Source organism: Penaeus monodon, chromosome 6 (assembly GCF_015228065.2).
Source record: "Penaeus monodon isolate SGIC_2016 chromosome 6, NSTDA_Pmon_1, whole genome shotgun sequence".
In the NCBI taxonomy this organism is placed as follows: domain Eukaryota; kingdom Metazoa; phylum Arthropoda; class Malacostraca; order Decapoda; family Penaeidae; genus Penaeus; species Penaeus monodon.
The window spans coordinates 25,092,236-25,107,045 of NC_051391.1; positions in this window are offsets into that span (position 1 = coordinate 25,092,236).

A 14,810-nucleotide genomic window follows, 5' to 3' on the forward strand; every position below is an offset into this window, starting at 1 on the left:
TATACAGTTTAAAAAGAAAAGATAGACTTCACCCAAGTAGGTGGGGGCCTAGCCTTAGGCATTAAAAAAAACTTGCAATTCAAAGAACTAAAATAAAGGTATAGTATAATATTAAGATTAAAAACAATGGGAATCAAAAAAAATTTACAAATGTAAATGCTTAATATTCTCCTCCCTATATAACCCTTGTAATGATATAAGAGCAGAAGAATTAGAATACTACACAGAACAAATCACAAACCCTAAAATGATCCTAGGAGACTTCAATGCCCACCCCCCATGCGGAATAAAAAATAAGTCATAGACAAATTAACAAAACTGGAGAAAGCGTAGTAAAAGGATAAGCCAGAATAATCTAATATTATAAATCCACAAAAACAAAACAACTAGAATAGACCCAAAACTGCAACTTTAGATCTCATATTTGCATCACCAACTTAAGTCATTTGCAGATAAACACAGCAACACATCTAGACAGTGACCATTTTCAATAATAATAAAAGATAATACATATCAAAATAACCATCTATTAAAAGAGAAAAAAATAACATTATATAAAGAAGGATGGACAGACTTTCAAAAAGAACTAAATAATATAGATATAGACAACTTAACAATGCTAGAGAAAATACAGAACAAAATAAGAAATACTGCACTAAAATATTTCCAGTTGGAAATATGGGCAACGCCAGGACAAACCAAACAAGCTGTGGTGGAAAAAGAATGTCGTGACATCATAAAAGAAAAAAAAAAAGCATTTAATGAGAAGAAAACCCACACAAGAAAACCCAAACAAAAATACAAAAGATTATTAGCAATAGCTAGATTCACAATAAGTCAAACAAAAAAAAGAATCTTTGGAAAAGTTCTGTTTCCTCATTATGGGTTTTTAAAAAAAAAACCAAGGAAGTTCTGGAATTTCATAAAGAAATTATCAGGAAAAAAAAACTACAATGGAATATCCTTTAATAGAAAATGATCTGTTTTCAAAAAAACATAAAACAAAAATTAGAAAAATTCAAAGAAGAATTTATAAAAACAGTAGAAAAAAAAAACTAAAAAATTTTGTCGACTTGGAAAAAAAATTTTTTTTTAACCCAAAAGAATACAAATAATTGAATAAAAACTACCCCCCCAACCCCTTGCCCTTTGGTGTCGGGGGGGGGCTTAAGGCGGAGACTGGGCCCAAAATGAGGGGAACTTCCAACCTTGGGACTCAGCCCCGACTCAACTATTTTCAGGGTTTTTTTTTTTCCTTCCACTTTCGTTTCTGCCCCTTCCCCAAACCCTTTGCTTCCACCTTAAGGTGTGAAAAAGCGTGTGAAAGGAAAAGGCTGACTTTGTGCCAGTCCTGAAGGGCCTGAGGGAGCCAGGGCAGGGTTTTCCCCGTTTTAGTTACCTAGCCCCCCCCTCAAGGGACCCTGAGGGATGGACTGTTTTTACCCCCAAACATAACCGGGTTACCAGGGCCCAGTAATGAAAACATACCCCAATTTTGGGGGGCAATGAGGCTTCCCCCTTATCAAATGCCCCAAGATGAAAAAACCCCCCCCGATTCCCTGACCGGGTCTCCTTTGACCACGGCTCTGAACACGCAATAACTACCCCTCATCAAGCCTACTATACAGTACCCAACAATCAACCCTTAAGGAACATTCCCCTTCCAGATACTCAACCAACACCTCTATCCCCCAAACCCAAAAATCAACCACCCCATCCCCCCTTATTAATACCTTACAGCCTTTTTCCCCACCTTCCTAACACTACCTCCCTCAACACTATCCTCTTCGTCACGCCCCCCCCCTTTACTCCCCCTACCCTTACAACAATTTTTGAATACTCTCAAAGAATATCCATTGTAACAAAGGGAAATCAAAACCAAAAATTTTTAAACTTTAAATTTTAAATTTTTAGCTCACCCCAAAGGGAAAACCTTTTTTTCGTGATCCCTCCCCAGCTCCCTACTCTGACAAAAACCTTTTTCCCAACAATGTCCCAACAAAAATTTGGGAAATTTCCTTTCCGTACCCGACCCGCCCGCTCCCGTTTGACAGTAAATCCAAAAAACCAAGCTATAGCAAAAACAAAACTAACTGACCATAGGGTAACACCATCCTTGCGAACCCCCCCAACCCTCAATACTTGCCCCGGAACAGTTTCAATTCCCCAGCAAATTCCCCAGTCTATGACAAAGATTGGTAAGACTGTGGAAAAGCCCTATTCCCGTCTCACGGGACTATGGCAAACAGTACAATGCTACTCCTTTCCCCCCCAGAGGTCACGAAAGAAACCCACTAACTAGCCAAAATTCCCTCCGTAACATGACCCCCCTTAAGTTACATAGGAGGAGAATCCCCCCCCGTTGTCCATCCCAAACCCCTCCCCAGTCAGTCCCAAAATTTTTGGGTCTAGGCACCCAGCCAAACTTTCCGTTCCACAGCCGATCCCCCACTATGTCCCCAAACCCGGGCCATACCCGATCAAAAACTGCTCTGCACAATCACGCACTGTCCCAAACGTGGCGGCCCCCCATAATGTTTTTTATAGGGGCTGTCCACCTAAAGTTTGAGTTGGGGTAGCAACTCTCGATTAAAAATTGGACTCACCTACGTAAAGCCAGACAGGAAGCACACGACGGGTTTTCTTTTACCCCTTACTCCAGTAATACTGCTTATTCTACCAATTCTCCAAAACCCCACCCCCCCTACATTAATCCCCCTTTCTACCTCCTACCTTCCCCAGTCAAACTCTTTTTACCATCCAAAAACCAGACACCCCAATCTCATACAGATACCCAATCACCACTACAACCCCAACCCTTCCCCTCTCCCCCCTCGCACTCCCGAAAACAGACAAACAAACATTCCCCCCCTTTTCCCCTACCACACAAACCCCCCTTTCCTTTGCCCCTACGCTTGAACACCAATTTCTCCCCCCCCTCAAAAGAAACCTTTATCCCCCCAAAAACCCCCAACCAACCCTCAGAAGAAACATTGAAAATATCAAGTTTATTAATAAAAAAATGACACTAAACCCTCCAAATTTTTAAAAATTTCCTCCTTCCCCCCTCAAGAATGCTGTATAATCCCCTCCTAAGATACCCCCCTACACCCATCCTCCTAACCCCCCCCAAAACACAGCCCATCCCCCCGACCCCGCCCCAACCCCCGCCCCTTTAAAACCCTCCCACCACCCCCTTACCCCTTTCCCATTCCCTCCTGGATAACACGTGAATCCCTTATGTCACAAGTATCCCTTCCCCACAGGACCCTCTGTTCCTATACCCCCCTAGTAGAAACCAACTCCCCCACCTCTCCCATCCAGGGCCCCTCAGTCCTTTTCCCACCCCCTAGCGCTTCCCCTCAAAATCTCCAAAAAAACCTAAAATTATACACTAAAGATAAAAAATAAACCCTTTATTGGGAAAATTCGCAGTTTCCCCTCCCACAGACCGACCCCTTTTAATCCTTTCCTTTAAAACCCATCTATTTTATGCCTTTAAGAGACCTTTTTTAACATCCCCCAATACCAACCCCAATTATCATTTTTTCTCTTTTCCCCCATTCCCTTTTTGTCTCGTCCATGTTACCCGTGCTTTCCCCCACCCATCCTCCCTTTACCGACCCCCCAACCATCAGACATCCTTACAAACCACACTTTCGTTTCAACAAAACCCATTCTCTTCCCCAAAGCATACATTTCCTTTATCTAATCTAACTCCCTTTCCACACCCGACCCTAACCCTTTCACTCACCAAAAATTCCCTTTTCCCCGCTTAGACAAATAATCACAAAACCAACCACTCTTCCCCAAAAATTTAATTGGCTATACCTTTGATGTTAGCAATTTTATCTTCTTTTAACCATTAAAAAATTTTACCCCCTTTGTCCCATATCCCAATCATTACCTCATTTTTTTCACTTTTGCCACAATACTTTGTCATAATGTCCACACACACCAACTACATTCTCACATATTCCCCCCAGATCCGTCCAACGCCATAAAAAATCAAATTTTTCTGGGTGCCCAACCATGTTGGAATCCCCCGGGAATGAACAGGCGTCATAGCACGCCACGCCGCTATGTCCACATATACCAACAGCTTTTTAAGTATCCCAAACCACGGATTTTTACCCACACTTTAAGACCCTTTTTGTTAATCAATGGAATCTTTTTGGTCAAGCCCCTGCATAATAAATTACATTCTGTAAAAAATACAATCTCCTCCTGGTGTCCATTTTACGGAACAGATGGGGGGAGACCCCTCTCGCCCCCTTACGCATTTGGGCCCCACCCTCTAACACCCCATCTGATGTCACAATTGATCCACCCTTATGTTCCAGAAGTTCCCCCTTTTAATCCCACACATACATTGGGAGCCCCGTTTTGAAAAACCCGTACCCTTTTTTTTCCCCCACCTATTCCCTTCACCGACCTCCCAACCTTTAGACATCCCTTTTCAGAATCCCCCACTTTTGCTTTAACAACCTATTTCTTTCCTCAAACGCATAATTCTTCATCAATATAATCCTTACCCCACACGACCCAACCCTTTATTACAATTCCTTTGCCCAGCTTAGACAAATAATCAATAATTTAATCACCCTTCCCAACATTTAAATTAGGCCACAGACCTTTGAGGCTAGCACATTTATCTGTTTTAACCATTAATATTTTAACCCTATACATAATTTTAGAAAATTCAAAAAAAAAATTAAAATTGATAAGAACCCAAATGATATCATAGATGTTATAAGATCAAATATATATATATATATATATTAATATAATAATTATATATATATATAGATAGATTTATATATATAAATATAATATATAATAAATTTATAATATTATATATATATATATATATATATAATTTATGTATGAAATAAAATGTATATAATAAATAAATAGTATATATAAAATAAATAATATAAAAAAATTATAAAAAAAAAAAAAAAAAAATAATATAAATACATATATAAATATAATATAAATATATAAAATTTTAAAATATATATATATAATATATTTTATTAAAAAAATATTTATATATTAAAAAATTTTTAAAAAAAATTGTTAAAAAATAAATAAAATATAATTTAAATAAATATAAAAAATTATATATATTTAAATATTTATATAAATATATATTATACTATATTATTAATAATATAAAAATATAATATATAAATATATTTTTAAAATATTTAAAAAAATTTTAAATATATATATATATATATTAATTTTTTTATTATAATTTTTTTATTTTATATATGTAAATTTTATATATAATTATATATATATTATATATTTATTTATTTTATTATTTATTTATATTATATAAAAATTTATATTAATTTTTATATATTTTTTTTATGTTTTAAAATATATATATATTAAGATAATATTTTTATAATAATATATATAATGATAATATATTTTAAAATATATATATTATATATATATTTAATATATAGGAAATATATAAATATATATTAGTATAATATATATATATAAAATATAGAATATTAAAATAAATATATATAATTTTATAATTTTAATAAATTATATTATATATAAAAAAAATAGATATATAATATATAAATATTTTATATATAAAAATTTTAAAATATAATATTAAAATAGAATAAAATTTTAATAAAAAAATAATAAAAAATTTTTTAATATATAATAATATACATATTAAAAAAAATTAATATTATATAAAAAAATTTAATATAAATATATATAATATAGAATTTACCATAATAATATATATATTTATATATATATAAAAAAAAATAATTTTAATTATAGTATTATATTTTTTTTAAAATTTAATTAATATATATATATTATATATTTTATTTATAAAATTTATATAATATTATAAAATTATATTATACATTTTTTATTTATATATATTTATTTATATATATACATATTTTTTACATAAATTATATATTATATAATATATATATATATATATAATATTATAAAAATTATATATATATATATGTTATAATATAAAATTTTTATAATTTTTTATAATATTTTTTAATTATTTTTATTTATAATTTTTATTTATATATACATTTTATTTTATAAAAAATATTTATTTAATACATATATATATATTATATATATATTTATATATATTAATATATTATATATATATATATATATTATATATATATAATTAATATACAATATATATATAAAATACTATATATATAATTATATATATATATATATATATATTTGATCTTTATAAATCTATGATATTTTGGGTTTTCATTATTAATAAAATTTTTTTTTGAAGTTTTCTATAATTATGTATGATGTTAATGTTAAAATGGTTAAAAGAAAAGATAAATGTGCTAGACATTAAGGTCATGGGACTATAGTTAATTTTGGGGGAAAGGGGTTTTCAATAGTGATTATTTGTCAAAGTGGGCAAAGGTTTGGAAAGGAAAGGGGGTTTGGGGTCGTGTGTGGAAAGGAGTATTTTAGATAAAGGGATATGTATGCTTTGAGGAAAAGAGAATAGGTTGTTGAAGCAGAAAGTTGGGATTCTGAAAAGGATGTCGATAGGTTGGGAGGTCGGTGAAGGGAGGATAGGTGGGGGAAAGAAAAGGGTAGGGTTTTGTTTCAAAACGGGGGAGCAATAGTATGTGTGGGATTAAAAGGGGGAAAACTTACATAAGGAACATAGGGGGGATAGATTGTGAATCAGATAGGAGGTGTTAGATGGGGTGGCCAATGCGTAAGCGGGGAGAGCGGTCCCCCAACATTGTTCCGAAAAAGGAGGACAGGAGGAGAGGTATTTTACAGAATGAAATTTTATTAGTGCAGAGGTTGCCCAAAAAAGATGCCATTGATTTACAAGAAGTTTTAAAGTGTGGGTAATAATCCGTGGCGGGTATTTGAGAAGCATGGTTGGATGATGGGGACATAGGGGGTGGCGTGTAGTGTATCTGCCTTTTAATTCCGGGGATTCCAACTGGTTGGGCACCAGCAAAATTTGATTGTTTTATGGCGGGGGGGGAAGGTATCTGTGGCGGGAATATGTGAGAAGTGTAGTTGGTGTGATGTGGACTTTTATGACAAAGTATTGTGGCAAAAAAGTGTAAAAATGGGGTAATGATTAGGATAGGGGGACAAGAAGGGAGAAGGGTTTAAATGGTTAAAGCAAGAAAATGTGCTAGACATCTAAGGTCATACACTATAGTTAATGTTAGGGAAGAGTGGTTGAGTTAGTGATTAGTTGTCTAAGCGGGGGAAAAGGAATTGGGAGTGAAAGGGTTGGGTCGGGTGGGTAAGGAGTTAGATTAGATAAAGGATTGTATGCGTTTGGGGGAAAAGAAAAAGGGTTTGTTGAAACAAAAAGGGGGACTGAAAGGGATGTTGATAGGTTGGGAGGTCGAAAAGGGAGGATAGGGGGGGAAAGCACAGGTAAGCATGGAGAGACAAAAAGGGAATGGGAAAAGGGACAAAAGAAAATTTGGGGGTTGGGTATTGGAGGAGGTAAGAAAGGTTTTTAAGGCATACAATGAGGGGAAAAAGGGAAAGGATATGACGAAGGTCGGTCTGTGGGAGCGGAACTGCGAATATTCCAATGAAGGATAGTTATACTTTTGATATAGATTGTATAGGTTTTGGGAAATTTTTGGGGGGGAAAGAGCTAGAGGGTGGGATAAGGACTGGGAGGTCTGAGAGGGGAGAGGTGTGGAGTTGGGTTCTACTAGGAGGGGATTAGGGACAGAGGGTTTGGAAGGGGATACTTGTGACATAAGGGGAAAAAGTGTGTACCCAGGAGGGAAGGGAAAGGGGAAGAGGGGAGGGTGGGGGGGTTTTAATGGGGCGGGGTTTGGGTTCGGGATCGGGGGGGGTGGGCGTGTTGGGGGGGGTTAGGAGGATGGGGTAGGGGGGATATCATTAGGAGGAGGATGTATTCACAGTTACTTGGAGTGTGGAAGGAGCAGAATTTTTAAGATTTGGAGGTTGGTGTCAGTTTCATTTAAATAATCTTGAATATTTTCAATAGTTTCTTCGAGGAGTTGGTTTGGGGAGTTTGGGGGGATAAAGGATTCTTGTGAGGGGGGGGGAAGAGAAAATTGGGTTCAAGGTAGGGGCAAAGGAAAAGGTGGAGGGTTTTTGTGGTAGGGGGAAGAGGGGGGGGAAAGTTTGTTCTGTCGTTAAGGGTAGTGCGAGAGGGAGAGGGGAAGGGGTTGGGGTTGTGTGGTGATTGGAGTATTGTAGTAGAGATGGAGGTCTGGGGGTTGGTGGTAAAAGAGTTGATGGGGAAGTAGGAGGTAGAAGAGGGGGATTAGATTGGGGGGGGGGGTTTAGGGGGAATTTGGTAGAAAAACAGTATTATGGAGTAAGGAGTAAGAGAGAAAAAAACGTCGATGGCTTCCCGTTGGCTTCCGTAGGTGAGTCCAAGTTGAATCTGAGAGTTGCACCTAGACTCAAACTTTTAGGGGGGACGCCCCTATAAAATAATTAGGGGGCCCCCCAACAGTTTGGGACTGTGGTTTATGTCAGAGCAGTTAAACGGGTATGGCCAGGTTGGGCACCTATGGGGATCTGGCTGTGGAACGGCAATGTTTGGCGGGTGTCCTAGACGCCAACAATTTTTGGGACTGACGTGGAGGAGGTTGGTATGGGCGAACAGGGGGGATTCCCTCCTATGTAGAGTTTAAAAGGGGAAGGTATGTTAGGAAAAGGGAATTTTGCTAGTTAGTGGGTTTTCGATGACCTCGGGGGGAATGGAGTGATTTTACTGATGTTGCTCATAGTCGTGAGACAGGGAAGAGGTTTCTCCACAGTTGACCAATCTTTTTCATGGGGCTGGGCATTTGCTGGGGGGATTGAAACTGTTCCGGTGCAAGTATTGAGGGTTGGAGGGGTTTTTGCAAGGATGGTGTTACCATAAGGTAGTTAGTTTTTTTTAATGCATGCTTTGGGTTTTTGGATTTTTACTGTGACAAGACGGGAGCGGGCGGGGGGGGTACGGAAAGGACTTTACCAACTTGTTTTTGGAGAATTGTTGGAAGAGAAGGGTGTTGTCAGATAGGGAGTGGGGAGGGATCACGAAAAATCGGTTCCATTGGGTGAGCTAAAGTTTAAAATTAAAAGTTTTTAAATTTTGGGTTTTGATTCCATTTGTTTCAAAGGATATTTTAGAGAGTATTCAAGTTTGTAGGATAGGGGGGGATAGAAGGGCGGGGGCGTGACGAAGATGGAGTAGGTTGAGGGAGGTGTGTTAGGAGAGGTGGGAATAAGGCTGTAAGGGATTAAAAGGAGGTGGGGTGGTTGATGTTTGGGGGTTTGGGGGGAAGAGGTGTTTAAGTTGGGGTATGCTGGAAGAGGGAAATGTTCCTTAAGGGTTTATTTTTGGTATGTTTGTAGATTTATGAGGGGGAGTTATTTCAGGTTCAGGCCGGGTCAAAAGGGGAGCCGGGGTCAGGGAATGGGTGGGTTTACTCGTTGGGGCTATTTGATAAAGGGCAAGCCTATTGCCCCTAATAGGGGGGAATGTTTTTTTACTGGCCATGGTAAGCCTGGGTTGTTGGGATAAAAAAAAGTCCATCCTAGGGTCCCCTTGAGGGGTAAGGGTAGGTAACAAATCAGGGAATACCGTGCCCATGGCCCCCAGGCCCTTTGGATGGGACAAAGTCAGCCCCTTTTATCCTTTCAGCACGGCTCTCACACCTTTGGAGGGGGATAGCAGAAGGGTTTTGGTTTAAGGGACGGGAAAAAAGAAAAATGGGAAGGAAAAAAAAAAAAACCATGCAAAATTTGTGAGCGAGGGGTGAGTCCAAGGTTGGAGAGTTCCCCCTCATTTGGGTCCCCGTCTCCGCCTCCTAAGCCCCCCCACGACAACAACGGGCAAAGGGGTTGGGGGGGTAGTTGTTTATTCATTCATTTTTATTTTGTTGGTTAAAAAAAACTTTTTTTTTCCCAAATTGACAAAAGTTTTTTTTGTTTTTTTTTTCATACTTTTTTATAAATCTTCTTTGAATTTATCTAATTTTTTTTTTATGTTGTTGAAAACAGATCATTTTTAAATTTAAAAGGTATTCCCTTGTAGTTATTTTTCTGATAATTTTTTTTATGAAATTCCAGAACTTCCTTTGGGGTTTTTTTTAAAAAAAATAATGAGGTACAGAACTTTTCCAAAGATTCTTTTTTTTTGTTGACTTATTGGAATCTAGCTATTGCTAATAATTTTTTGTTTTGTTGTTTGGTTTTCTTGTGTGGGTTTCTTCCCATTAAATGCTTTTTTTTTTCTTTATGATTTTCACGACATTTTTTATTCCACACAGCTTTTTTGGTTTGTCCTGGCGTTGTCCATATTTCCAACTGGAAATATTTTAGTGCAGTATTTCTTATTGTTCTGTAGTTTTCTCTAGCATTGTTAAGTTGTCTATATCTATATTTTTTAGTTCTTTTTGAAAGTCTGTCATCCTTCTTTAGTATAATGTTATTTTTTCTCTTTTAATAGATGGTTTATCTTGATATGTATTATCTTTTATTATTATTGGTAAATGGTCACTGTCTAGATGTGTTGCTGTGTTATTGAAAATGACTTAGAGTTGGTGTTTGCAAATATGAGATCTAAAGTTGCAGTTTTGGGGTTATTCTAGTTGTTTATTTTGTGGAGTTTATAATATTAGATATTCTGGTTTAAATCCATTTTACTACGCTTTCTCCAGTTTTGTAATTTGTCTATGACTTATTTTTGTATTCCAGCATGGGTGGTGGGCATTGAAGTCTCCTAGGATCATTTTAGGGTTGTGATTTGTCTGTGTAGTATTCTAAATTTTTCTGCTTTATATCATTACAAGGGTTTTATAGCAGGAGAATATTAAGCCATTTACATTTGTAATTTATTTTTATTCCCATTGTTTCCCAAACTTAATATTATATCTATACCTTTATTTTTGTTCTTTGAATGCAAGTTTTTTTTAATGCCTAAAGGGTAGGCCCCCACCTACTTGGTGAAGTCTATCTTTCTTATTACTGTATAATTATTTATATTAAATACAATATTTTTCTTTTAACCCGTAGCTATATATAATGCTATTATCCTGGGTTTTCTTTCTTATTTTGGTAGTTTAATTGTTTTTTTTATTTGTTAGGATCTTGCATTCCAAAGAATTACTTTATTCATTTAAAAAATCTAGCAGATCTTTTAGCATATTGCTAGTTTCATTTATAATATCAAATATATTTTTCATTATTGATTTTTGTGGGTTGATTTTGTTTATTATTTTTTTAAATAATTTTAGAGAAGTTTTTTTGTTATAAATTTAAGGAAAACCATCTTCATTTTTTCACAGTTTGTGAGAGGGGTTGATATGACCATGTTATTGGTGAATTTACCCTGTTTTTTTGGGTTTGGGGTTTGCTTTTGTTATGTTTTCTTGATTTATGTTGTGTTTTTTCATGCTTGTCTGATTGTGCTGTTTATTGGGTGTTATTTGTTGTGCATGTCTTCTTTACATTTGGAGACTGATTTGATGTTTGTTTGGGGTTCTGTGGCCTAAAGTGAGGCTTTGTGGTTGTGTTAATGTCAGTGATGTTTGCGTTCTGTTTTCTAATTTTGGTTGCAGTGTTGTGTTTGTGAGAGTTTGTTTTCTTTTTGTTAGTTTGTGTTGTATTTGTTTCTAATTTTTGGTTGTTTTCTCTCTTTTTGGAGGTTTTCAGTTGTTCTAATTTTCTTTTTATCTTAGGTTGTTTGGTGTTAAGTTTTCTTTGTTTATTTCTTGTGCTGTTTTGTGTACTTTACAATCTTTTGTGCTGGGTGAATGACTTTCATCACAGAAAAAAAATGAGGGGAATTTTGGGCAATCATTGAAAAATTTTGTCCATGTTGGCTACATTTGCCAAATCTTTTTTTGTTTTTACAGGTTACTGAAACCCTGACCATACCTCAGGCAATTGTGGCATTTTGGGAAACGGGAAGGTTTTATTGTCTTAATTGGTAGCTTGTTTTGGCCTATTGCTACTCTTTTAGGAAGATTGCCTCTAAAAGTTATCCTTGGGATTTAGTGGGTATCCACTTTTATTCATTGTTATGTCAATTATTTTTTTTTATAATCTTATGACATCTATTATGTAATTTTGTTCATTCCTATGTTTTTAATTTCTTTTATGTTTTTATATTTATGTCTGGTTCAACCGGGTAAATTGTTCCATAGGACAGTTAAGTATTTCTTGGTTGTTGGTTGTTTGCATTTTTTCCAGTCGCAAGTTTTTTTTTTTTTTTTTTCTTTTAGGGGTTTTTTTTTGAGGAATTTTTGATCTCAAATATGTGGGCCTTGCCTGCCCCTAGTACTCTCAGAGAATCTTCAAATTATGTATTATGAATTCGGTTTAGTTCACAGCTTTGGCTAGTTTAGAGGTTTATTGAAATTTGAATTTGCAGTTCCACCTATTAAGTGAATGATTTACTACATTGTTTTCCTCTCTTCCCTCCATATTTATTGTTAGGTTATAGCTAGTTGTTGGTTGGGGTTCTTCCGGTAAACTTCCATCCGGCTTTGGTTTTTGGATTGCTTTGAAATTGGGTTTTCTTCGTTATCACTTTCTAGTTCTTCTTTTTTCTTTTTTGTTTGGCTATCGTGGCCCAATACTTAACTGTTTCAGGGTCATCTCCTGGATCAGAGTTGATTTCAGTGTTCATAAGATCGTCTACTTTCAGTTCACTCGAAAAGTGTTCACACAGAGTTTCAATCCGTTCTCTGTCAGTTCAATTTAAACGTTGTGGCATTCGTTTGTTTACTTTGTAGTTACGCTCTTTTCCGCAAGGGAAGCAGCCTTCCGTTCAAACAATGCGAACACAGCATGACCTGCTCGCGAATCCAAATTCGTGCACGTTATTTAAACAGTACGTTTAGTTATTCAAATTACAATTTTCTACATGAGTCACTAAGTTGAGTTCAAGCAAAGCAAGGGGGTATAAATTTAAACATAAGTGATTTTTTCTCGTGCCAGCTAATTGTTTAAAAAGGTATAATATTGATAACAGGGCTAAAAAATTTAAGTTTAAGGGCTACGTTACCTCTTTCAAATAGTAACTGTTTATATAGCCATTTTACAATTTGTGCAAACATCGGTTGTGATTTTCCATTTCTTTGCACTATTCTTCCGTTCTCATAGTAATGTCAGGGGTTAATCTTTTTGAATAAAATCATGGTAAGACCTTAATACGGTTGATCCCCTAAAAAAAAGGGGGCATGGTGTTAGGATCGAAATGTAAGGAGGAGAAAGTTTGGGATGCCCTCTAGTTTATTCGGGCGAAAGGAAAAAATAAAATTTATTAGCGTTGAGCTAGCTTGGGGCTTCTACGTTTTTACTTGTCGCTAGAAGTCGCAGAATGTCGCTAAAATCAGGAAAATTTTCCACAACCACACACACACAAACACACAAAACCAACACACACACACCCCCCCAACACACACACACACAAACACCCACACACACACACACACACACACCAAAAAAAAAAAAAAAGGCGCAAAAAACAAAGAATATTTTTTTTGACAGGAAAAAAAAAAAATAAAGAGGAGAGAGAGAGAGGGGGGGGGGGCACTAAAATAATTTGAGTACATTTATATTTATAATTGTTAAGAAAGGTTCCTAAAACCCTGCAGCTTAATCGAGTACCCTCGGTAATAAAAAAAACTCGCTAAAGGGGTCCCATGATTACAGCATCAGTGAGAAAGTAGTTGTAAATGTTTCTTGTAAATTTGTATACTCGAGATTTGTAAGCTTCAAGTGTCCCCAATCTTTTTTAGTAATTTTAGGTGGGTTTAATTATGACAACATTTCCCACTTTTTGAAGGGGCCTCTTGACAGTCAGGGTGTGTTAGAGTTTTTATTATTCATTTGTTACAAGATTGGTTTTACGATGTTTTATTGGCTAAACAAACGTTTAAAATCGGCTTTGAAATAAGCAAGGAGGCACTGTGAGAGCAAGTTACAGATACGCTGTAGGGATTTTCTTCTGTGGGCGTTTTTGAAATCGCTACCTCTGCCCAAAAAATGAAAAGGGTATCATGTCCCCCCCCCCCCACCACACATCACGTATAATGATCTTTTCCCAAAGAAAGTCTATGTGTGGGTACTTCACTTTTTTTCGAACATCTTAGCCAAGCCAAATTCCTGGCTTTATTGGTTTAGGTTTCACTTGCACTCAAGGGACATCAAGGTAGAACTTTAATGTTGTCAGGCAGACGATTTTGAAAACGCTTTCACCAAGCCTACCCCCAGATCAAAGAACTCTTGCGAATTTTGGTTCATCACGATTTTTTCCCCTTCTTTTTATGTTCTTTTCGAATTTGTAAAACCCAAAAACAGTTGGGTTTAAAAAATCTCTCTATGTCCCCAGCCTCAGTCAATAAAGAACCAAATCATTTAGTAGGTTTGTGGATCATTTGTTTCAGCTTCAAAAATTTTTGTTAACAAAAAGTACTTCTCTAAGAATGATTAGAAAAGTGGGGAAAGCATAATTTTCAGTCACACAAAATTAAAAATAGCTGTTCTGCGTGTAACATTTCTCCTCCCTTCTGGGACTCCAAAAGGGAAATTTTTAGTACATTCCATGGTTTAAAAAAACGTAGTAAACTTTGATTAAAAACCCCTTTAAATGCCTGGGTAAAGTTTTTTGGCAGAATGAGGGGAAAATGCCATTTGCAAAGAATGATATGTACATTTATTTAGGAAAAAAGATTAGGATTCTCAGCTCTTAGTTTTAATATCACCATTATTCACCCGGACACTGGGCGCATTAT